At 43.7% G+C, this 23,389-nt stretch overlaps 1 protein-coding gene across 3 annotated transcripts in view; it reads right to left on the bottom strand.

Moving 5' to 3' along the window:
* bean1 (brain expressed, associated with NEDD4, 1) overlaps positions 1-23,389 on the bottom strand; it is a 58,031-nt gene that overhangs the window by 19,800 nt on the left and 14,842 nt on the right. The gene's annotated exons all lie outside the window — the stretch shown is intronic.

The raw sequence follows: 23,389 nt of genomic DNA, 5'->3' as shown, positions 1-23,389 counted from the left end.
AATCTGGTTCAAGTCCAGGCTTGGGCTGGGCCACTCAAGGACATTTAGACACTTGTCCCGAAGCCACGCCTGCATTGTCTTGACTGTGTGCTTAGGGTTGTTGTCCTATTGGAAGTTGAACCTTCGCCACCGTCTGAGGTCCCGAGCGCTCTGGAGCAGGTTTTCATCAAGGATCTCTCTGTACTTTACTTTGTTCATCTTTCCCTCGATCCTGACTAGTCTCCCAGTCCCTGGCGCTGAAAAATATCCCCACATGATGATGCTGCCACCACCATGCTTCACTCTAAGTATGATGCCAGGTTTCCTCCAGATGTGACGCTTGGCATTCAGGCCGAAGAATCTTGTTTCTCATGTTCTGAGAGTCTTTAGGTGCCTTTGGCAAACTCCAAGCAGGCTTTCATCTGTCTTTTACTGAGGAGTGGCTTCCGTCTGGCCACTCTACCATAAAGACCTGATTGGTGGAGTGCTGCTGGTTGCCCTTCTGGAAGGTTCTCCCATCTCCACAGGGGAACTCTAGAGTTCTGTCAGAGTGACCATCGGGTTCTTGGTCACCTCTCTGACCAAAGCTCCTCCCCCGACTGCACAGTTTGGCCGGGCGGCCAGCTCTAGGAAGAGTCTTGGTGGTTCCAAATGTTGGGTTCTGAAAATATGAAATATACTTATTCATATCACTGAGGGAGAGAGGGGAATGTATAACGTTTACATTCTGTCCGCATATGCTATTGTTAGCCATCAGGGATCCTATGGGAGGAGAAAAGACACAGTCTGGTACGAGTCAACATGACAGCCGTGAGTTGGGGAGGAGTGAGCAATTTGAGGCAGAGGTCAGGTCAGATGAAGTGAGGAAGAACAGATATCACTAAGGTTCTGTCTTGCCACAAAGATAAATTGGCTGCTCAGATATGTAGGAGACTCAGCAAAGGAGAAAGGGTTAAATATCAGTGCTTGTGTGAATATGTATTTAATTCTATGCAGCTGTATGACCCAATGGGGGAATAAACTTGGTTTGAGCTTTTTTAAGCGCCCGTGAAACTTTATAAGGTTAATTTAGAACCTAACAGTTAGCGCTGCGAGCAGGGTTCACCACGATTTACAGTCGAACTAGAGATTCCGAATCAGTCAACAGGAGCCGACACCAGAAACAAGGTAGGCACAGTTCCTACACCTGTTATCACTCATTCTGAAATCTTGGGGAGATGAGAGTCGTAGGTTGAACCAATTATAGGATATGGACCTAGAAAGCCTGAGCTTTTTCAGTAGTCCCATTGTATTACGACCGGTCGTAGCTTTGTGGTATATGGTAAGTCCTGAAAGGTAAGCCTGAACAGGTTGGTACCTGTAGAGGGAAGTCCTAGGGGATAAATCCTGAGTGGGTTGGTTCCTGCTAGTACCATAAAGTATAGGGTAAGTCCAGGAAGGTAAGCCCGAGCAGGTTAATACCTGTAGTGGGTAAGTCCTAGGGGGTAAATCCCGCGTGGGTTGGTACTATAAGAATAGGGTGAGTCCCGGAAGGTAAGCCCGAGCAGGTTAGTACCTGCAGAGGGTAAGTCCTAGGGGGTAAGACCCGGGTGGGGTTGCTTCCCTGCCAAGCCTGTAACGAGAGGGTGAAGGTCTCAGCCACAGTGGCTGTGAGGCAGTATAGTGCCAGGGGATGGATAAAGTGTCTGGAGGAGAGCCTCATCCATGGCTCGAAAAGGAACAAGATATTCAAATGTTGTTTGAACATGATTTGAGTATATTAGCAGTAGCAATAAGGAGAGAGGTTGGTTTATGCCCTATTGGGGCGGGGAACCGTGACAGATTATGTGGAAATAGGAAGACATTTTTTGGTAATGTGTGTTATCAACAACAGTGATATTTGAGGCGTAACACTGAAATAAGACATTAGGTCATCCGTACTCTCCAGTAATACATTTGGTTTTAATACAAGGTATTAATTGCTGTGACAAATTAATAGGCACACATACCCTAACTATTCTCCTGGGGATGTGGGTAGCTCTACCATGGAAAATAGTTAATAGAAGGTGTGTATTAGAGACGGGAGTGAAGAAATTGAAACACCGTGGACGCCGTCCAGGGAAGCGTCAGAATAATAACTATTGAAATGGCGACTGGCGGACCCAATGCTCCCTGTAAAGCGGAGCTAGAGGAAGAGAAGTATAATAGAGCCATTGATGCGCTGAAAAAAGCGCATGAGCATTCTACCAATTCGGCTCGAATATGGGAAAAATTTAGCAAACTGGATACAATTGGTCAGCATTTCCCGGCTAACGGAAAATTCCAATCTAATAGAGAATTCAGGGAGGCAATTGTGACTTGGCACATTGACATAAAACCAGAATCAAAAGCTCAATATACCAGCGTTTTGATATCAGCATTCCATCAACAAAAAATACAAACCGATTAACCCAGAATTAGTAGATGTACTCAGCCGCAGAAAGACTGGGTACGTGAGTACATTGATAGAAGTTGTACATCGGCTTTGATGGCAGGTTTGAAACCTGTAATCAAAACGGCAATTGCGGGGGTAGTGGACCAGCATTCTCACTGGGATGAATTAGTACAAGAGGCGTGGCGAGAGGAAGCTAATTCCGTTTACTCCGCAGATGTACGAGTGGTTAATGCTGCCCCAGTGAAAGTCGTTAACAGTGGTCTCAGTGGCCAAGGTAGGACAAAGAAACATAGAGGAAAGGGTAGCGAGCCTGCGCTAAGGCACAGGGGGTTAGCTCCCTGTTTTAGGCGTGGGGCTATTGGTCATTGGAAGAATGAGTATAGAGTGGTAATGGAGACTACTGCACCCGCTGCATTCGGGGGGGGGGGGGGGGGGATGCTGCAATTCAAGCATTTGCATCTTTGTCAAAACAACAGCAGCAAACACTCCTGAAAGTAGTGGGGTTAGATCAATAATGGTTCATAGAAATTACATTTTCTATGTGAAGGAAGACTGACAACTTTTTAATAGATGCCTGGGATCAAATATTGCGGATTCCTTACGATGACAAATTGGCTAAATTTCCGCAGGAAAAAGTATTTTGGGTTGAAAAATCTATGCGAAATGCTCCTCTTCAGACGAGGAGGAAGACGAGCGTTACAGGTAACTCTTCGGAGAGGTCGCCAGTAAAATAAGGGAGTATGAACCAAGTTTGAAAATGGTTTCAACAGTATGTTAAGCTCTTTGACATTTGTCTTAGAGATAATGGTATTAAGAAAATTGGGAATGTAATAAATAATCATACGGTAATGGATGGTCTGGATATCCAGATTCACAAGTGTCTTAAACTGTTGTTTTGCTCTGTCCTCTCTCAAGTAATGGCAAGGGTGGCATCAGATGGTGTCTTAATGCATGGAAAGGATCATTTGACCACGAACAGTGTGTGAACCTCAAACCTCCCTAGCCAGCTGAAGAAAGAGCGACAAAGACGTTCATTACGACCGTGACTTTTAACACTCATATCTGTGACCTTAGTCCGAGCCATCAACCTGGGTACGGGCGGCAGGAGTGCGTCATGAGCCCTGAGACCGTGCATGTGGCGTGAGCATGGAGAGAGATCACGTTCAAACTTCTCTCATGCTCGTGGAGTACTGGTGGGGGAAATGGACCAGTGCTGGTGGCGGCACGGGTGAGAGACTCGTGTATTTGAATTCTTTTACATTCATGTGGATATTGATATCGGGACATTATCAAGGGCCACCAACTGTGACAGGCATGAGTTACATATGTGCCCTTGGGAAGATGAACTATAACACTATCTGACGAGGAACCCATGAAGACACGCTAGAAAGATACGTGCCGGGAGAAGGGGGGAGTGGTCAACCGTGCCCGTAATTGTTTAGTTGGGGTGTCAGGTTTATTGAGGAGGAATGCACTCTGTGAAATTCCTAGTAATTTAGACTAAGAATGCATTGAGATACCGATCTTTCATTACCATGCCACTCGTAACAGGTAAACAGGAACAAATGGGGGATGTAACGAGAAGAGTTATTACCGGCAATCAAAGGTCCCGTTTGAAAATGTACATTCTAACCGCGATGATGTGTGCTAGGTTGAGAAGCTTGAATTAGAGTGATAGACTCTAAGTACAGCACTAAGGACTGTCATTCTAAATTTGGCTTGGATAATTTATAAAATGTTTTAATTATGATTCAGATAAAGCGAGAGAGAGCGCTACTCTCAAACTGTGAGGGGTGGGTGCACTGCTCTACCTTATTGGGTCTAGGGAGGGTTTTTCTCTCTAGAAACCTTAACTTTAAGTGTCCTCCGAGAGGGAGGTTATTAGAGAACTCACTGGATTGTCACACCCTGATCTGTTTCACCTGTCCCTGTGATTGTCTCCACCCCCTCCAGGTGTCGCTTATTTTCCCCCAGTGTATTCATCCCTGTGTTTCCTGTCTCTCTGTGCCAGTTCGTCTTGTATGTTTCCAAGTCAACCAGCGGTTTTCCCGTTCTCCAGCTTTTTGAATTTCTCCTTTTTTAGTCCTCCCGGTTTTGACCCTTGCCTTTTTCTGGACTTTGTACTAACCCTAACCCTGCCTGACCATTCTGCCTGCCTTGACCTTTTGCCTGTCCACGACCATTCTCCTGCTTACCCCTTTGGATTATCAAACATTGTAAGACTCCAACCATCTGCATCTGGGTCTTGCCTTGTGTCATGATAGGATGATAACTTGAGTCAACCATGAAGGGGGTTTTGTTTTACAATGTCTTTATAATCCTAATGTTAAAGCATATCAATACATATGGATTGCTGGATGATACGGTACAATAAATTGCATACAAGGCTCATAGTCTGTCTTGCGTTGACACCCAAGGATGAACATGAAGGAGACGGGCATGGAGACTAGCATCCCATGGGCATAGAACAGAACGGATGGATGGTTCTTTCCACCGTCTTAGTTGCATCAAGAGAAATTATTAAACATGTATTTTCTCTCTTCCTTGTTCAAGTCAATCTGTTTTTAGGTGTCGTGGAACACAAGAGTGATCACTGTTCCAGATGAGGGATTGGTGGAAATTGACTAATTGATTTGAGAATGTACAGTCGGAAGTTTACATACACCTTAGCCAAATACATTTAAACTCAGTTTTTAACAATTCCTGACATTTAATCCTAGTAAAATTCCCTGTTTTAGGTCAGTTAGGATCACCACTTTATTTTAAGAATATGAAATGTCAGAATAATAGTAGAGGGTGTCACGTTCCTGACCTGTTTTCTGTTGTTTTGTATGTGTGTGATGGTCAGGGCGTGAGTTTTGGGTGGGCAGTCTATGTTTGCTGTTTCTATGTTGGTTTTGGGTTGCCTGGTATGGCTCTTAATTAGAGGCAGGTGTTTTGCGTTTTCCTCTAATTGAGAGTCATATTAAGGTAGGTTGTTCTCACTGGTTGTTTGTGGGTGATTGTCGCTGTGTCTGTGTCTGTTGCACCACACGGTACTGTCTCGTCTCGGTCGTTCCTGTTCATGTGTTCTTCGTTTCATGTAAGTTCGTAGTTTAGGTCTGTCTACGTCGTGTTTGTTATTTTGTAATTTCCAAGTGTTTTCGTATTTCGTCTTCGTGTTTCAATAAATATCACTTATGTCTAATTACCTCGCTGCATATTGGTCCACCGATCCTTCTCTCCTCTCCTCTTCCGAGGAAGAGGAGGACGACACCCGTAACAGAATCACCCACCAACAAAGGATCAAGCAGCGGGGAGGAGCACAGCGACAGCTGCAGCAGAAATCCCAGGACTCCTGGACTTGGGAGGAGATCCTGGACGGCAAAGGACCCTGGACTCAGCCAGGGGAATATCGCCGTCCCAAGGCGGAGCTGGAGGCAGCGAAGGCAGAGAGGCGCTGGTATGAGGAGGCAGCGCGGCGACGCGGTTGGGAGCCCGAGAGTCAGACCCAAAAATTTCTTGGGGGGGGGCACACGAGGGGAGTGGCAAAGCCAGGTAGGATACCTGAGCCAACTCCCCGTGCTTACCGTGGAGTGAGAGGGCGTCGTACTGGTCAGACACCGTGTTATGCGGTGGAGCGCACGGTGTCCCCAGTACGCGTGCTTAGCCCAGTGCGGGCTATTCCACCTTGCCGCACTGGGAGGGCTAGGTTGGGCATCGAGCCGGATGTCATGAAGCCGGCCCAACGTATCTGGCCTCCAGTACGTCTCCTCGGGCCGGCGTACATGGCACCAGCCTTACAGGTGGGTCCCCGGTTCGCCTGCATAGCCCAGTGCGGGTTATTCCACCTCGCCGCACTGGCAGGGCTACGGGGACCATTCAACCTGGTAAGGTTGGGGAGGCTTGGTGCTCAAGAGCACGTGTCCTCCTTCACGGTCCGGTATACCCGGTGCCACCTCCAAGTACCAGTCCACCGGTGGCAGCCCCCCGCACCAGGCTGTCTCTCCGGGTTCTCTCTCCAGCTGCTCCCACCTGTCCAGCGCTGTCAGAGCTTTCCTCCTCTCCAGCGCAGCCAGTGCCTATACCACGCACCAGGCTGTCTCTCCGTCTCCTCCCTACAGAACTGCCCGTCTGCCCAGCGGCGCCTGAACTGCCCGTCTGCCCAGCGGCGCCTGAACTGCCCGTCTGCCCAGCGGCGCCTGAACTGCCCGTCTGCCCAGCGGCGCCTGAACTGCCCGTCTGCCCAACGGCGCCTGAACTGCCCGTCTGCCATGAGCCTGCAAAGCTGCCCGTCTGCCATGAGCCTGCAAAGCCGCCCGTCTGCCAAGAGCCTACAGAGCCTTCCGCCAGACCGGATCAGCCAGAGCCTTCCGCCAGACCGGATCAGCCAGAGCCTTCCGCCAGACCGGATCAGCCAGAGCCTTCCGCCAGACCGGATCAGCCAGAGCCTTCCGCCAGACCGGATCAGCCAGAGCCTTCCGCCAGACCGGATCAGCCAGAGCCTTCCGCCAGACCGGATCAGCCAGAGCCTTCCGCCAGACCGGATCAGCCAGAGCCTTCCGCCAGACCGGATCAGCCAGTGCCGTCCAGCCAGAACCAGCCAGACCCTTATCCCGGTGCTGCCCCTTATCCCGGTGCTGGCCCTTATCCCGGTGCTGCCCCTTCATTTAGGTGGTTTTAGTTGGAGGGTGGTCATTGGGAGGGGGATACAGAAGCGGGGAGTGACTATGGTGGTGTGGGGACAGCGTCCGGAGCCTGAGCCACCACCGTGGTCAGATGCCCACCCAGACCCTCCCCTGGACTTTGTGCTGGTGCGCCCGGCGTTCGCACCTTGAGGGGGGGGTTCTGTCACGTTCCTGACCTGTTTTCTGTTGTTTTGTATGTGTGTGATGGTCAGGGCGTGAGTTTTGGGTGGGCAGTCTATGTTTGCTGTTTCTATGTTGGTTTTGGGTTGCCTGGTATGGCTCTTAATTAGAGGCAGGTGTTTTGCGTTTTCCTCTAATTGAGAGTCATATTAAGGTAGGTTGTTCTCACTGGTTGTTTGTGGGTGATTGTCGCTGTGTCTGTGTTTGTTGCACCACACGGTACTGTCTCGTCTCGGTCGTTCCTGTTCATGTGTTCTTCGTTTCATGTAAGTTCGTAGTTTAGGTCTGTCTACGTCGTGTTTGTTATTTTGTAATTTCCAAGTGTTTTCGTATTTCGTCTTCGTGTTTCAATAAATATCATTTATGTCTAATTACCTCGCTGCATATTGGTCCACCGATCCTTCTCTCCTCTCCTCTTCCGAGGAAGAGGAGGACGACACCCGTAACAGAGGGAATGATTTATTTCAGCTTTCATTTCTTTCATCACATTCCCAGTGGGTCAGAAGTTTACATACACTCAATTAGTATGTGGTACCATTGCATTTAAATTGTTTAACTTGGGTCAACAATTTCGGGTAGCCTTTCACAAGCTTCCCACAATAAGTTGTCTGCATATGTTCAGGAAGGATAGCTTCGCGCCACTTGGCCAGTGTGCTTGCTAATTCAAGAGGGAAAAACGAAGTTCTGATACCAAACAAAGACGGTTCTGGACAAAGGACCCCTTGTACAACATTCTGATGGAAGATCAGAAAGTTCAGAAACTCCTCCCACATTCCACTGAAAAGAGCGCGAAATTCAAAAGATATTTTTTAGAAATATTTAACTTTCACACATTAACAAGTCCAATACAGCAAATGAAAGATACACATCTTGTGAATCCAGTCAACATTTCTGTCACGTTCTTGACCTTGTTTTCCTTTTGTATTGTTGTGTTTAGTGGGTCAGGACGTGAGCTGGGTGGGCAGTCTGTGTTTGTTCTATGTTAAGTGTCAGGTTTATTGACCTTGTATGGCTCTCAATCAGAGGCAGGTGTTTTTGTTTTCCTCTGAGAGACATACATAGGGAGGTTGTTTCACATTGTTTGTCGTGGGTGGTTGTCTTCCGTGTCAGTGTATGTTCGCACCACACGGGACTGTTTCGTTGTCGTTAGTATATGTAGTCTGTTCCTGTTCGTGCGTTCTTCATGTTTTATGTAAGTTCTCTCGTTCAGGTCTGTCTACGTCGTTTTGTTGTTTTGTAAAATTATCAAGTGTTCTTCGTGTGTTTAGTTTCATCTTGTTAATAAAGATAATCATGTCATCATACCTCGCTGCAAATTGGTCTTCCGATCCCTCTCTCCTCTCCTCGGAGGAGGAGGAAGAATTAGAGTTTCGTTACAATGTCTGATTTTTAAAATGTTTTACAGCGAAAACACCACATATTTGTTAGCTCACCACCAAATACAAAAAAGGACAGACATTTTTCACAGCACAGGTAGCATGCACGAAACTAACCAAGAACCAACCAAACTAACCAAGAAACAACGTAATCAGATGACAGTCCTATAACATGTTACACAATAAATCTATGTTTTGTTCGAAAAATGTGCATATTTGAGGTATAAATCAGTTTTACATTGCTGCTACCATCACAGCTACCGTCAGATATAGCACCGAAGCAGCCAGAGTAATTATAGAGACCAACGTGAAATACCTAAATACTCATCATAAAACATTTCTGAAAAATCGATGGTGTACAGCAAATTAAAGACAAACATCTTGTGAATCCAGCCAATATTTCTGATTTTTTTTAAGTGTTTTACAGCGAAAACACAATATAGCATTATATTAGCTTACTACAATAGCCTACCACACAACCGCATTCATTCATTAAGGCACGTTAGCGATAGCAATAGGCACGTTAGCGTTAGCGAATAAACCAGCAAAAGATATTAATTTTCACTAACCTTCATAAACCTTCCTTAGATGACAGTCCTATAACATCAGGTTATACATACACTTATGTTTTGTTCGAAAATGTGCATATTTAGAGCTGAAATCAGTGGTTATCCATTATGCTAACGTAGCATCTTTTTCCCAGAATGTGCGGATATTTCTATTAGACTCTCACCTATTCTGACCAAATAGCTATTCATAAACATTACAAAAAAATACATGTATAGGAAACGATAGATTCATTAGTTCTTAATGCAATCGCAGTGTTAGAATTCTAAAAATATCTTCATTACGACATAAGGCTTACGTTATGGCTAGAGATGCCCAAAACATGGGCGCAAAACTACTAGTACACAGTTCGACAGATATATGTAATAGCATCACAAAATGTGTCCTACTTTTGGTGATCTTCCATCAGAATGTTGTACAAGGGGTCCTTTGTCCAGAACCGTCTTTGTTTGGTATCAGAACGTCGTTTTTCCCTCTTGAATTAGCAAGCACACTGGCCAAGTGGCGCGAAGCTATCCTTCCTGAACATATGCAGACAAAGCAACACGCCTAACGTCCCGAAAAAATTTCAATAATCGAATAAAACTATATTGAAAAAAAAAAACATACTTTACGATGATATTGTGACATGTATCAAATAAAATCAAAGCCGGAGATAGTATTCGCCTATAACGACAGCTTTTCAAAAGGCAATTACAGGTCCCTCCACGCGCCTTCCAGAAAACCGAAAATGGAGGACACGTCATTCCAAGAGGATTCATTCCATTTCAGACCAAGATAATGAACTCATTTCTTCTCTCACTTCCTCTTGACATCTAGGGGAAGGTGTATGACGTGCACGTATAGTCATACGTATCATGCCCATTTCTAGGCAGGTCCTTGAACAGAACATCGAATTCAGACTTTCCACTTCCTGGTCAGAAAGTGTGCTGCCAAATGAGTTCTGTTTTACCCACAGACAAAATTCAAACGGTTTTAGAAACTAGAGAGTGTTTTCTATCCAATAGTAATAATAATATGCATATTGTACGAGCAAGAATTGAGTACGAGGCCGTTTAAATTGGGCACGAATTTCCACCCAAAGTGAAAACAGCGCCCTCTGTCCTCATGACTCCAACCTAAGTGTATAAACTTCCGACTTCAACTTCCGACTTCCAACTGTTTATAACTGTAGAAGTGAATTAGGAGTAGTGACTATTGTGTTGTGGGTTATACGGAATGATATATGGGCAAATGCAGGAGGTGAGGGTCATACGAGACCTGTGTTTGAGACAGAATGTTTACATCCGGCTGTTAAGTGGGATGGAATGTGACGGGGTTGGAGATCTGTGGGGGCTCATAAATTAAGGTTGGGGTGATAGTCTCTGGGGATGATACCACTCAATGTATATTGTTACAGGAGATAGCTCGTAGGAGAGGGAGACAGTTAACTATGCACAATATAGAGACTATTATGGCGTTAAATTGAACGTTACACATACCCAGATCATGGTGAGAGTAGCAGAGATAGTGTCGGCACATCAGACATTACTGTCAACTTTCAAGAAACCTGTGACTCAAAGTTTTGTTAGGTTGCATACTATTCCAACGTCATTAATCTCTTCCCCATTTCTAACAGCCAGCAAACACTTGACATATCTCCCAGAAGATTGGGACCGATCTAACCTGAGCACAAGAGAGAGTATTATCCACAGGTATAGACTGTAGCAGAACACAGAAGGTCATTGGAGATAGGTGGCAAGGGGCCTGGGTATGAGTATATGAAATGGTCAGTCCTAGATCTATCTGTGAACCACACACAGTAGAAGAGCAGGGGACAGATTCCATGGCGTAACTATTCTCACAGCAGTCGGTGAAGGGACAGTAACTGAAGGAGCTGTAGTAGTAGCGAAGGAGGCTATAGTAACAGCATGGAACTGGACGACAGCGCAAATGAGGGGTATGGTGAAGTATGCGTCATGGGCAGTTTTAGCAGTAGCAGGGGTTACTTTAATAGCATTGTTGGGATATTATCTTCTGAGGGTATTGATGTTGAAACGTATATACAGTGCTGAGTTACCTCAAGATGAGGTAAAGTTGACTAAGGCCACTGCATGTATATATCGGGTGGCCATGGAGGAGGAAGGAGATGGGGAGCAAAGTGAGAATGACATGGCTTGGGAACACCTCTCGGAGCCTGTGGTCTGACGGGGAAGACTGGGTGAAAGCAACATATTTTTTTTTTAGGGTCTTAATTTTTGCCAAATCCAGTAGAAGAGTGTCCTGAAAGCATAGGCAGGTGAAGAGAGAGTAGGACTTGTCATGTTATCAAACTTTGGTTTTTCGTTGCATATAATATCGTGCATAGTTTAACACACTATTAAAACTGTTATGTATTGTGTTTCTTTTTGCTTTTCAAGTCTTGTGCTATCACTCTCTTAGGAACCAGAAGGAGAAAGTTTGAATGGAAGAAGTCAACAGCTCCAGCGAACACGTTATTACCAGTGTTCTATGAGAGATGGAAATAGGTGTGTGCTTGGTGTGACTATAGAACAGAGGCCATAAGTCTCGCGTTTGTAAACCTCACTGAATATTAATCATGTTTCATTTTTTGTTCATGTTTTATTATCATTGTTTGTTCATTTTTTAAGTCATTTTCAAGCTTATGTAAGTTGAACAGTAGGAAGCTAATGTTCAAGAGGAGGGATTGTTGGGTTCAAAAAATATGAAATATACTTATTCATGTCACTGAGGGAGAGAGGGGAATTATAATGTTTACATTCTGTCCAGATATGCTATTGTTAGCCATCAGGGATCCTATGGGAGGAGAAAAGACACAGTCTGGTACGAGTCAACATGACAGCCGTGAGTTGGGGAGGAGTGAGCAATTTGCGGCAAAGGTCAGGTCAGATGAAGTGAAGTAGAACAGATATCACTAAGGTTCTGTGTAGCAACAGAGATGCATTGGCTGTTCAGATGTGTAGGAGGAGACTCAGCATAGGAGAAAGGGTTAAATATCAGTGCTTGTGTGAATATGTATTTAATCTTATGCAGCTGTATGACCCAATGGGGGAATAAACTTGGTTTGAGCTTTATTAAGCGTCTGTGATATTTTATATGGCTCATTTAGAACCTAACACAATCTTCTTCCATTTAAGAATGATGGAGGCCACTGTGTTCTTGGGGACCTTCAATGCTGCATAAATTTTTTGGTACCCTTCCCCAGATCTGTGCCTCGGCACAATCCTGTTTCAGAGCTCTACGGACAATTCCTTCGACCTCATGGCTTGGTTTTTGCTCTGACATGCACTGTCAACTGTGTGTGGTGTGTGCCTTTACAAATCATGTCCAATCAATTTAATTTACCACAGGTAGACTCCAGTCAAGTTGGAGAAACATCTCAAGGATGATCAATGGAAACAGGATGCACCTGAGCTCAATTTCGACTTTGATAGCAAAGGGTCTGAATACTTATTTAAATAAGGTATTTCTGTTTATTTTTAATACATTTTCAAAAATGTCTAAACCTGTTTTTCCGTTGTCATTATGGGGTATTATGTGTAGACTGAGTGTTTTTATTTATTTAATCCATTTTAAAATAAGGCTGTAACGTAACAAAATGTGGAAAAAGTTAAGGGGTCTGAATACTTTCTGAAGGCACTGTACTGTAGCTGCCTGCATCCCTGCAGTGCCCAACCAGCAAACACGGAACATTCCCACGACATTACATTCCCATTACGTTCTAGTTTGGGTTTTATCTAACATTAGGATGATAACATCCCAAAAACATTCAAATAATGTTTATGATATCAAAATGTTATTATTTTTTAAATGAAATATCCTTGGAATGTTCTAACACTGTGCACAACATCTGTAACAGTCACCACAGAACATTACCCCAAGGTTCTTATTAGGTTTCCAGGTAATGTAATAACATTTGTTCTGGGAACGTTCTACCAACATCAGGTGAATGTTTTATACAAACATTGTATAAATCCTCAACACAACTGCACAGTCTTTGTGTTATAATTTTTGGGGAAACCTATGGAATGTTCTGGGAATACTCACAGAACCAATTTTGGTTTGCTGGGCATCCTGATTGGCTAGCGGGCACGTTGACGTCACTGCAACGATGGCATCAAAACAAGGGACTACTTGCTGCACCTCTCCTGTTACTTTGGGAGTGAACTAGCTATGCAAATATAATGATTCTGCAGGCTGTCTTACACTACAGCACCATAAATGAACAGATGTATTAAGTTGATTGATTGGGGGTAAATTCCAGCCTAGGGTTTCTCCTCCTAATTGAGAGGAGAAGTGAAGTTATCCTACCGGTAATACATATACAGTGTATGTGGCGTGTCAAAACAAAGTCCAGTCTTCCATTAATACTGATCTGTAACACGTCTGAGGTCAGTGTTAATGCAGAGAAAGGTCTGAAGGCAATAAAGGGCCATATATCACAGTGTAGGTTAATGGGATTATTCTACAGGGCAACTCATTATGGTTATATATGATTCACGGGACTGCTTACACAATGCTTTCCCGGGACTCTTTCCCCCCGAGATGGTGCTTTATAAAGATTGATTTCATCTAAAAGAAGGCAGCAGGGAAAGTAAATGAGCAGAGAGTAGAGACATCAAAATCAATCACTAGATCAGTGATGAATTGAAGCAGCACACCCTTGAATAATAACTGTATCATTTGATATGATATCTGATTGAGAGAGAGAGATACATAGCGTTGAAGTCGGAAGTTAACATACACCTTAGCCAAATACATTTAAACTCTTGTTTTTCACAATTCCTGACATAAAATTCCCTGTTTTTGTCAGGTTTTGGCCAGGACTGTTTAGGTTTTGTTCACTAGATGTCCCCCTTGCACCTTTTTTGTACCTTTTGTTTTTCTTGCTCCAATTATTGTTTGCACCTGTAAGTCATTCCCTTGTTAGTATTTAAACCCTGTGTGTTCCTTAGTTCCTTGCTCAGTGTTTGTAAGTTAGCACCCAGCCCCAGCCCAAGCCTTGTTTTATATAGACTTTTCTCTTGTTGGATTTTCCAGAGGTTCTCTGGTTTTGTTCTTGTTTATTATTTGAGTAGTCTTTTGAGGTTTGTTTTTCCCTGCTGTTTTTTACCACTTTGTGGATTTTTCGTTGTATTTTGGAGGATATCCATTTTTCATTAAACCACCATCTCTAGTACTGCTGTGTCTGCCTCATCTTCTGGGTTCTGCCAATTATTAAGTGACTGTTTCTCGCACCGGGTCCTGACAGTTTTAGGTCAAGGATCACCACTTTATTTTAAGAATGTGAAATGTCAGAATAATAGTAGAGAGAATGATTTATTTCAGCTTTTATTTCTTTCATCACATTCCCAGTGGGTCAGAAGTTTACACACACTCAATTAGTATTTGGTAGCATTGCCTTTAAATTGTTTAACATTGGTCAAATGTTTCGGGTAGCCTTCCACAAGCTTCCCACAACAAGTTGGGTGAATTTTGGCCCATTCCTCCTGACAGAGCAGGTGTAACTGAGTTAGGTTTGTAGGTCTCCTTGCTCGCACACGCTTTTTCAGTTCTGCCCACACATTTTCTATAGGATTGAGGTCAGGGCTTTGTGATGGCCAGTAAAATACCTTGACTTTGTTGTCAAGCTATTTTTCCACAACTTTGGAAGTATGCTTGGGGTCATTGTCCATTTGGAATACCCATTTGTAGCCAAGCTTTAACTTCCTGACTGATGTTGTGAGATGTTGCTTCAATATATCCACATAATTTTACTTCCTCATGATGCCATCTATTTTGTGAAATGCACCAGTCCCTCCTGTAGCAAAGCACTCCCACAACATGATGCTGCCACCCCCGTGCTTCACGGTTGGGATGGTGTTCTTTGGATTGCAAGCCTCCCCCTTTTTCCTCCAAACATAACGATAGTCATTATGGCCGAAGAGTTCTATTTTTGTTTCATCAGAACAGAGAACATTTATCCAAAAAGTATAATCTTTGTCCCCATGTGCAGTTGCAAACCGTAGTCTGTCTGTTTTATGGCGGTTTTGGAGCAGTGGCTTCTTCCTTGCTGAGCGGCCTTTCAGATTATGTCGATATAGGATTCGTTTTACTGTGGATATACATACTTTTGTACCTGTTTCCGCCAGCATCTTCACATGGTCCTTTGCTGTTGTTCTGGGATTGATTTGCACTTTTTGCACCAAAGTACATTCATCTCTAGGAGACAGAACGCGTCTCCTTCCTGAGCGGTATTACGGCTGCATGGTCCCATGGTGTTAATACTTGCATACTATTGTTTGTACAGATGAACGTGGTACCTTCAGGCGTTTGGAAATTGCTCCCAAGGATGAACCAGACTTGTGGAGGTCTACAATTTTTTTTCTGAGGTCTTGGCTGATTTCTTTTGATTTTCCCATGATGTCAAGCAAAGAGGCACTGAGTTTGAAGGTAGGCCTTGAAATACATCAACAGGTACACCCCCAATTGACTCAAATGATGTAAATTAGCATATCAGAAGCTTCTAAAGCCATGACATCATTTTCTGGAATTTTCCAAGCTGTTTAAAGGCACAGTCAACTTAGTGTATGTAAACTTCTCACCCACTGGAATTGTGATACAGTGAATTATAAGTGAAATAATCTTTCTGTAAACAATTGTTGGAAAAATGACTTGTGTTATGCACAAAGTAGATGTCCTAACCAACTTGCCAAAAGTATAGTTTGATAACAAGACATTTTTGGAGTGGTTGAAAAACGAGTTTTAATGACTCCAACCTAAGTGTATGTAAACTTCCAACTTCAACTGTATAGTTTTGGCAAGTCGGTTAGGACATCTACTTTGTGCATAACACAAGTAATTTTTCCAACAATTGTTTACAGACATATTATTTCACTTAGAATTTCACAATGATTATTTCACAATGTTGTTGATCTCCCTACCACAGCCACTAGCCTCTAACGGTTTTAAAGACACCATTAGCTTCATGGTGAAATCCCTGAGCGGTTTCCTTCCTCTCTCGCAACTGAGTTAGGAAGTATCTTTGAAGTGACAGAGTGTATCGATATACCATCCAAAGTGGAATGAATAATAACTTCAACATCCTCAAAGGGATATTCAATGTCTGCTTTTTACATTTTTACCCATCTACCAAAAGGTGCACTTCTTTGCGAGGCATAAGCAAACCTCTGGTCTTTGTGGTTTAATCTGTTTGAAATTCACTGCTCGACTGAAGGATCTTACAGATAATTGTATGTGTGTGGGGTACAGAGACGAGGTAGTCATTAGAAAATCATGTTAAACACCATGCAACTTATTATGTGACTTGTTAAGCAATTTTTTTACTCCTGAACTTGTTTTGGCTTGCCATAACAAACGGGTTGAATACTTATTGACAAGACATATCAGCATTTCATTTTCAATTCATCTTTAAGAATTTTTTTAAACATTCCACTTTGACATTATGGGGTATTGTGTGTAGGCCAGTGACACAAAATCTAAATTGAATCAGTTTTAAAATCAGGCTGTAACACAATAAAATGTGGAAAAAGTCAAAGGGTGTGAATACCTCATGCACAAAGTAGATGTCCTAACCGACTTGCCAAAACTATAGTTTGTTAACAAGACATTTGTGGAGTGGTTGAAAAACGAGTTTTAATGACTCCAACCTAAGTGTATGTAAACTTCCGACTTCAACTGTATATACAGCCTGATATTTCTGAAGGCATCAAGTCAAAGCCTCACTCAGAAAAGAAGACAACTCTTGTTGTGTATCAAGCATCTGGGCATGGTTAGCATCATTCTTAATTTAGCGTGATTCTTCACTGCCCAAAACAGAGATGCTCATTAGCCTTTGCTCTGTCATTAAGAGGCCTTTTCGAAACATCATTAGAGCAAATTTACGCTGCTGCGCTCACAATCTCACATACTGGAGAGGGCCATGACTGTGCCATTATAGTTAAGTGTCGGATTATATTTTGTTGTTTAATTAATACACCTGCTAAACTCCTAGTCGACACTATGCACCTACCAATTGGTAGTAGTGATTAGTAGTCCTGATACAGTATGTGCTGAATTCAGCAGTATGGGCTCAGTCCTACTATCCAGGAAGTGATGAATTTTGTAAGGCTGTGCCTGTAAAGACATCTCTGAGAGCACCAGCAGCAGCAGAGCGCCACATGGCCAGGTCTCCAGGGCCCAGTGCTGTAGCCAATGCACCATGGATGCCTTGGGTCATCCAGCTGGCTGTGCTTCACATTGGGAGACACGTGTCTGGGACGTCATATTGCCCATGTGCATGATACAGGATGTGCCGTGGAGGCTTCTCCAGAAAATGCCTTAGGTGAAGCTGGGTTTGTGTGTATGTGTGTGTGAGAGTGAGCGAGATTGAGCGAGAGCAATAAAGAAAGAAAGTGAGCAAGTGTGTACGTACGTGCGCGGCTGCTGTTGAGCTGAGTGAATGGCATATCGTCAGGGCTTGGGTCTATGGAGCACTTTGATTGTGTTTGATTGCTGCTCCTCCATGCAGCAGTAAATCCTGCTGACCTTCTCCAAACCTGCCTTTGGGCCCGTGACACAGGACCTCACAGAGAGCGCACAGCCTGCCCACTCGATGCAGAGGGTCACACCAGTCCAGAACACCAGGACTGCGTACTGTATATAATCAATGTACCCTCGCTTCCTCACTCTCTTAATCTCAGTTTGGCATATCTACGTCTCTAACACATTTTTATGAGTTTTCTCGATCACTACCGTTTCATCTTTATTTCTTTGACTTTGCATTGGTGTTGAACGCACCATTCCCTTTCCATTCTCTTTCTCATCCACCCTCCCTTTCTCACACAGGACTCATTCCAGTTTTGTACCACAGATGACAATAATTATAGCCCACATTTAGTCCAAATGTTCTCTCCTCGTGCTCAGATAATACTGCTAACGGTGGTAGTCTGTTCCCTTTGTGCCTTTTGTGTTTATATGACAGTTGTGTACTCCCTGGTCAAGATTCGTAAGATTAGAAAGCATTTCTCTCTGTCTTTATCATCGCTCCCATACGACTCCACTCCTATCCTGCCACCCCTGCCCTGTCTTTCCGTTGAACATTAAACAGAACCATCGATAAAGCTCCCTGTGATTTAAATTCACAATATCATTCCGTTCCTCCTCAACTGCTTTGCAATCCAGACGAAGCCAAGTAGTACACCCACACACTACATATTTCTCAGAGGACTTTGGTGTTCTCAAACAGTGGAACTGTCCACTGTACGATGGTATCAACCTCAATATGATATAACTCCGGAAATATGAACGGTGGTGCGTGAGTGTGATTGTGTGAGAGAGAGAGGAACACACAGAGAGAGAAAGAGAGAGTGTGTGTGTGTGTGTGAGGAGGGGGGGGGGCACAGGGAGCGAGAGAGAGCGGGAGAGGTGATTGTTATAAATTGTGTATGTGTGATGTTTGTGCGCCCTGTGGGGTTAGCAGGCCCCAGCTGGAGAGAGAGTGGGAGAAGAAAACCGAGCGAGGGCATCTTTCCTGGCACATTATTCCGGTTAGACAGAGGAACTCAAGAGGCTTTACTCTCAGGAGATGCTAGAAAAAAGAGGAGTTGAACAGCATCGCTGCTCGGAGCGTAATATAAAACAGTGGGATACGAACCGAACAATATTAAATGACACACAACCAGCATCTCTATCTCTCTCAGAGGAGAGATCGGATAACACAAACAAACAAGTCTGAAAATCTTATGAAGTTCATTGTTTCCCCTCAAATGACAGATTTAAGATATAATAACCACAGCGTCAGTGTAAATTCAGTGGGATTTTTTATGTTTTAACACAGAAGACGAACCATAGCTAATTAACACATCTTCAGCACCAACCCAAGCAGGTGCTGATAATGTTTAACACATGGCACGTGGAAGTGTTTTGCAGATTTCTTTTGTAAATTCTTCACAAGCCAATTCACACTTTACCGAGTAGCCCTTTTAACATATTTATCACATAACACATTGGAATGTACAACCTTGTGAGAAGAAGTCCACTGCAGTTCCTCGTGTTCAATACGTCGACGCTGAGCTGATTCAGTGGGACATGACAAACATACAGTACTGTAACGACAGCGGACGTTATTCAGTACACACAGCAAGTTCCCGTATGACCTCAATACAAGATAATCACTCTTAGGCCCATGTTGTCCTGACATGTACAGTACACACCAAAGCCACATCCAGTGCATCAATTGGCCGCATGCTTGTCTACCCACGTGAAACCTTGCTGGATCTAAGGTGACTATTATGATACTGATAGACGATGACAGGGCCTGCTTTAAATAGTCTATAGACTCTATACAAGCTAGAGGGACCATAACATTGAGACGTCAGCCTGACGCAAAGGGAATGTCTGGATGTCTTACGGTAACTGTACTGAAGATGACTGCGCTATGAATATGTATAAGGGACATCCATCACTGAGTACATTGTGCAGGTGAGGAGAAGATGAAGGCTGTCGCCTTTACATGTGTATTACCCAGTATGAGAGGTACACGGTTATGTGGATAACCCTACAAGGACTCCTCTCCCTGCATTCAATGTAACAGAACTCCCTGACGTTGTGGGCATTCTCTCAAGGTGACGAGGAAAACAAATGTCACCTTGCATGTCTCTAGTAGATTAACCGTAGTCTCCCGGGTGGCGCAGTGGTCTAGGGCACTGCATCGCAGTGCTAGCTGCGCCACCAGAGTCTCTGGGTTCGCGCCCAGGCTCTGTCGCAGCCGGCCGCAACCGGGAGATCCGTGGGGCGACGCACAATTTGCATAGCGTCGTCCGGGTTAGGGAGGGTTTGGCCGGTAGGGAGGGTTTGGCCGGTAGGGATATCCTTGTCTCAGTATGTAAAAATGTAATAAAATGTATGCACTCTACTGTAAGTCGCTCTGGATAAGAGCGTCTGCTCTTGGCCGGTAGGGATATCCTTGTCTCAGTATGTAAAAATGTAATAAAATGTATGCACTCTACTGTAAGTCGCTCTGGATAAGAGCGTCTGCTAAATGACGTAAATGTAAATGTAATGTAAATGTAACCTATTGTATGCCAGAGAAGAGCAGAGATATATTGCAGATGCCTGATTTCTGCTCTGACCTCAAGGATATCTATATTCATTTATTTCAATTCTGAAATGACAATATTAAAAAGAAGAAAAGATCTAGCTCTACATCCACCACTAACACTACGTATTGGTTTTACGAATGAAAAGGACTATGAGAGTGTTCTTGATTTACTTGGATTCAATATTAGATGTCCTTATTATAAATCAGCAATCCAACAAAGACTTCAATAACAACAAAATCCCAACTTCATCTCCAAAGATGAAGGTATCCCCTGAGCAGGACATAAACGCCTCTGGTACTGGAAGACAGGCTGACATCCCAGGCCAGAACACTGACTACCACTAGATGGCAGTTCCATGTCTTACGTCATGCAAGCCTTCATACCTCCTACAAGCAACACAGGATCCACCATGGGACTCCCATTCACACAGATTTGTCACTTGCATTAATAGGTGACACAACTCTTTGCTTATTTCCCTCAGTGTGTCCCATGTGGCACAGGAAGGTTTGCAAAGATAGTGGTAGTTTACCAAAGCTACCAGAATCGTCAATAATTTTGGTAATTAACAGAAAATCTATGAAAATCTATCATGACATTGGCAATTTATACTTCAAAAACTTTAAATAAATGTATTCATATATAGTAAAAAAATATTAAATCCATATTGTCCATGAGTTTCTAGTAGATAGACCGTATGGTTCAAGAGAAAATAGCTTAACCAATGAAAAAAGAATCTGATCAACAATGGTGTTATTTCAATTAACTCTGAAGCCCTTCCAACTATTGGCACAACTGCCACCAGTTCGAAGGCAAAATAGTGACAACAAACTGACATAGTAAAGTAAAAAAAAGTGTGTGAAAAAAATATAAAGGATATTTCATGCTGAAAACCTCATATTAAACACCAATGATATTCACTAACTTGACGGTTTATATTTAGGATAATGTTTCACAGCTCTGTCAGTCAATAAAAAAAATCTACTTAATTATTTCATACATTTTACATGTGATAAGGCCACACAGAGGGCCAGAGTTCATTACCGACACCCGTACAAATCAGAAGTACCCAAAAGGGCCACTGAAGTCTTGCGATAGATTACACAAAATCCTTGAAAGATACCACAATTCTGGTAGTTTACTGGTAAACTTTGAAAGTTTGCAGTAATATACCTTCCCTTTGCAACCCTAAGTACGGGGATAACAGAAGTGACAGGCAGGGACACATCCACAATTCCCTCTTCTATTAACAAGAAAACATGTCAGATGTCCACAGCGCTTACCAAAAGACTGCAACATATGAGAAGAAGAAGAGGAGAAAAAAAGAGAGGCAAATAAAGAAGAGTGAGAGGACTGTGGAGGGGACGAGTGAAAGGATTGCCCCGTCTCTGCCGGGTGACAGCTTTTCTCCTCTCAGCACAAATGTCTTATGAAGACAGACACTGGGAAGAAATGGCCCTGTATGACGAGTCTGGGGGATGGACAGCACTGTGTGGAAAAGCACCATAGACTTTTAGAAATGCTTTTCCCCGCAATCCATTCTTCTAACGTAAGGTAGAGCCTGCTTCATCGAGCAGAAATCGATCATAGCCACACTACAAAGCACACACATTGCAGTGAGTAGCTCGCGCTTCAAAAAGCCAACATGTAGTCTACTTATAAAACAACCAATAGTAAAAGGAGTGCCACTGGTACACCTTGAAGTGTTGCTAAGTGGCACCAGGGATAATTGGAAACACAATACAGGTGTACTGGTAACATTCCATGCCCTTTTTGAAAAGTACAAAATAGACCAAAGACATAGCAGTTCACTCATGGTGCATTTCCATAAAGGATTTTACCCCAGTGTTTTACCCAAAAGGCTCAGACTTTTCTGTTTACATCTATTTGGGCCGGCACCCGTGTCTCACTGGGCCATGGCTCCAGCGGACTTGCTCTCACTTGGGGCCAAAGCCAGGCCACTGGTACTTTTCAGCTGGCATTTACTTAACAATGGCGAACTGTGAACTTTAACATCTTCTCACAAAGCAACCGTTTTGATGATGCAGAGGTTGTTGATTCTGCTCTTCACAAGTCCTACTGTCAGCACTAGCTATGGAAACACATTATCCCTAGTATAACATAATATGGCTGGTATTGCCAGGGACCTCACGATACGATATTATCACGATACTTAAGTGATGATACGATATATATTCCGATTCGATACTATGATTTTATTGCGATTCGATGTTCCAAACATATTGCTCACCATATGTCTGCTGCAGATGGACAAGAGGGAGAGACTTGGGAAAACAAGTTTTGATCAGTCATGGAGTGTTGACAACAAATTGGCTCCCTATTTAAAAATAAGATGAAGAACAAGCTATGAAGGACAAATACTAGAGTTTTGGTGCAGCCAACTAGCGCAAAAATAATATTGCAATATTGTCAAAACGATACATCTTCAAAAAGAATATCTCCAAACATGTAACTGTACCAATTCTTTCCCCCATCACTATAACATAAGGGTGTATGACTAGTGTAACTCTGGTGTTACAGACGAAAGCAGCATCATGGATGCTTCTCCCCACAAAGTGTTTTTCTTCAGGATGTGGTTCTGTTGATGACAAAGGAAGGGCTGTACATGTAGTACTGCCTCTGTCTCTCTGGTCTGTTCGTGAGTTATCTGCAGCAGATCAGTTTAGTCGGCAGGCGCTAAGTAGAGCGGCTTCCGGTTGTATTGAGCAAACGTCAGGTCTGATTCCGGGCCCTTGGCTGAGGTAGTCATTAAGCAGTCATGTCAAATCACCAGTGGAGTGAGGGAGGATGTCCGGAGCCTCTCGCTCCTCTACCACTCACCTACTGCCAAACCAGGCAGCCAGGTGGTGGGTATGATACTCACACAGGGCTCATGGGTAATTTATGAGCAGGGCACTGCAGGCTTTGACACATGAAAGCAGGAATTCAGGAGCCTGTTAGAGCTGAGGCTCACACTGGAGATGTTTGCTGATACCTGAGCTGACACAGCAGTTTGGGGTGTGTCTGATATGATCACTCTTTTCTACTAGGTGGAATCACACACAACTCCTGGACATATAACACCCTCCATACTGTGCTCTTCTCAATTTACATCAACAACATAGCTCC

The sequence above is a fragment of the Salvelinus alpinus genome, chromosome 33, assembly GCF_045679555.1.
Source record: "Salvelinus alpinus chromosome 33, SLU_Salpinus.1, whole genome shotgun sequence".
In the NCBI taxonomy this organism is placed as follows: Eukaryota; Metazoa; Chordata; class Actinopteri; order Salmoniformes; family Salmonidae; genus Salvelinus; species Salvelinus alpinus.
The sequence above is the reverse complement of the archived record's forward strand: the minus strand, read 5'-3'. Positions and strand labels throughout refer to the sequence as shown.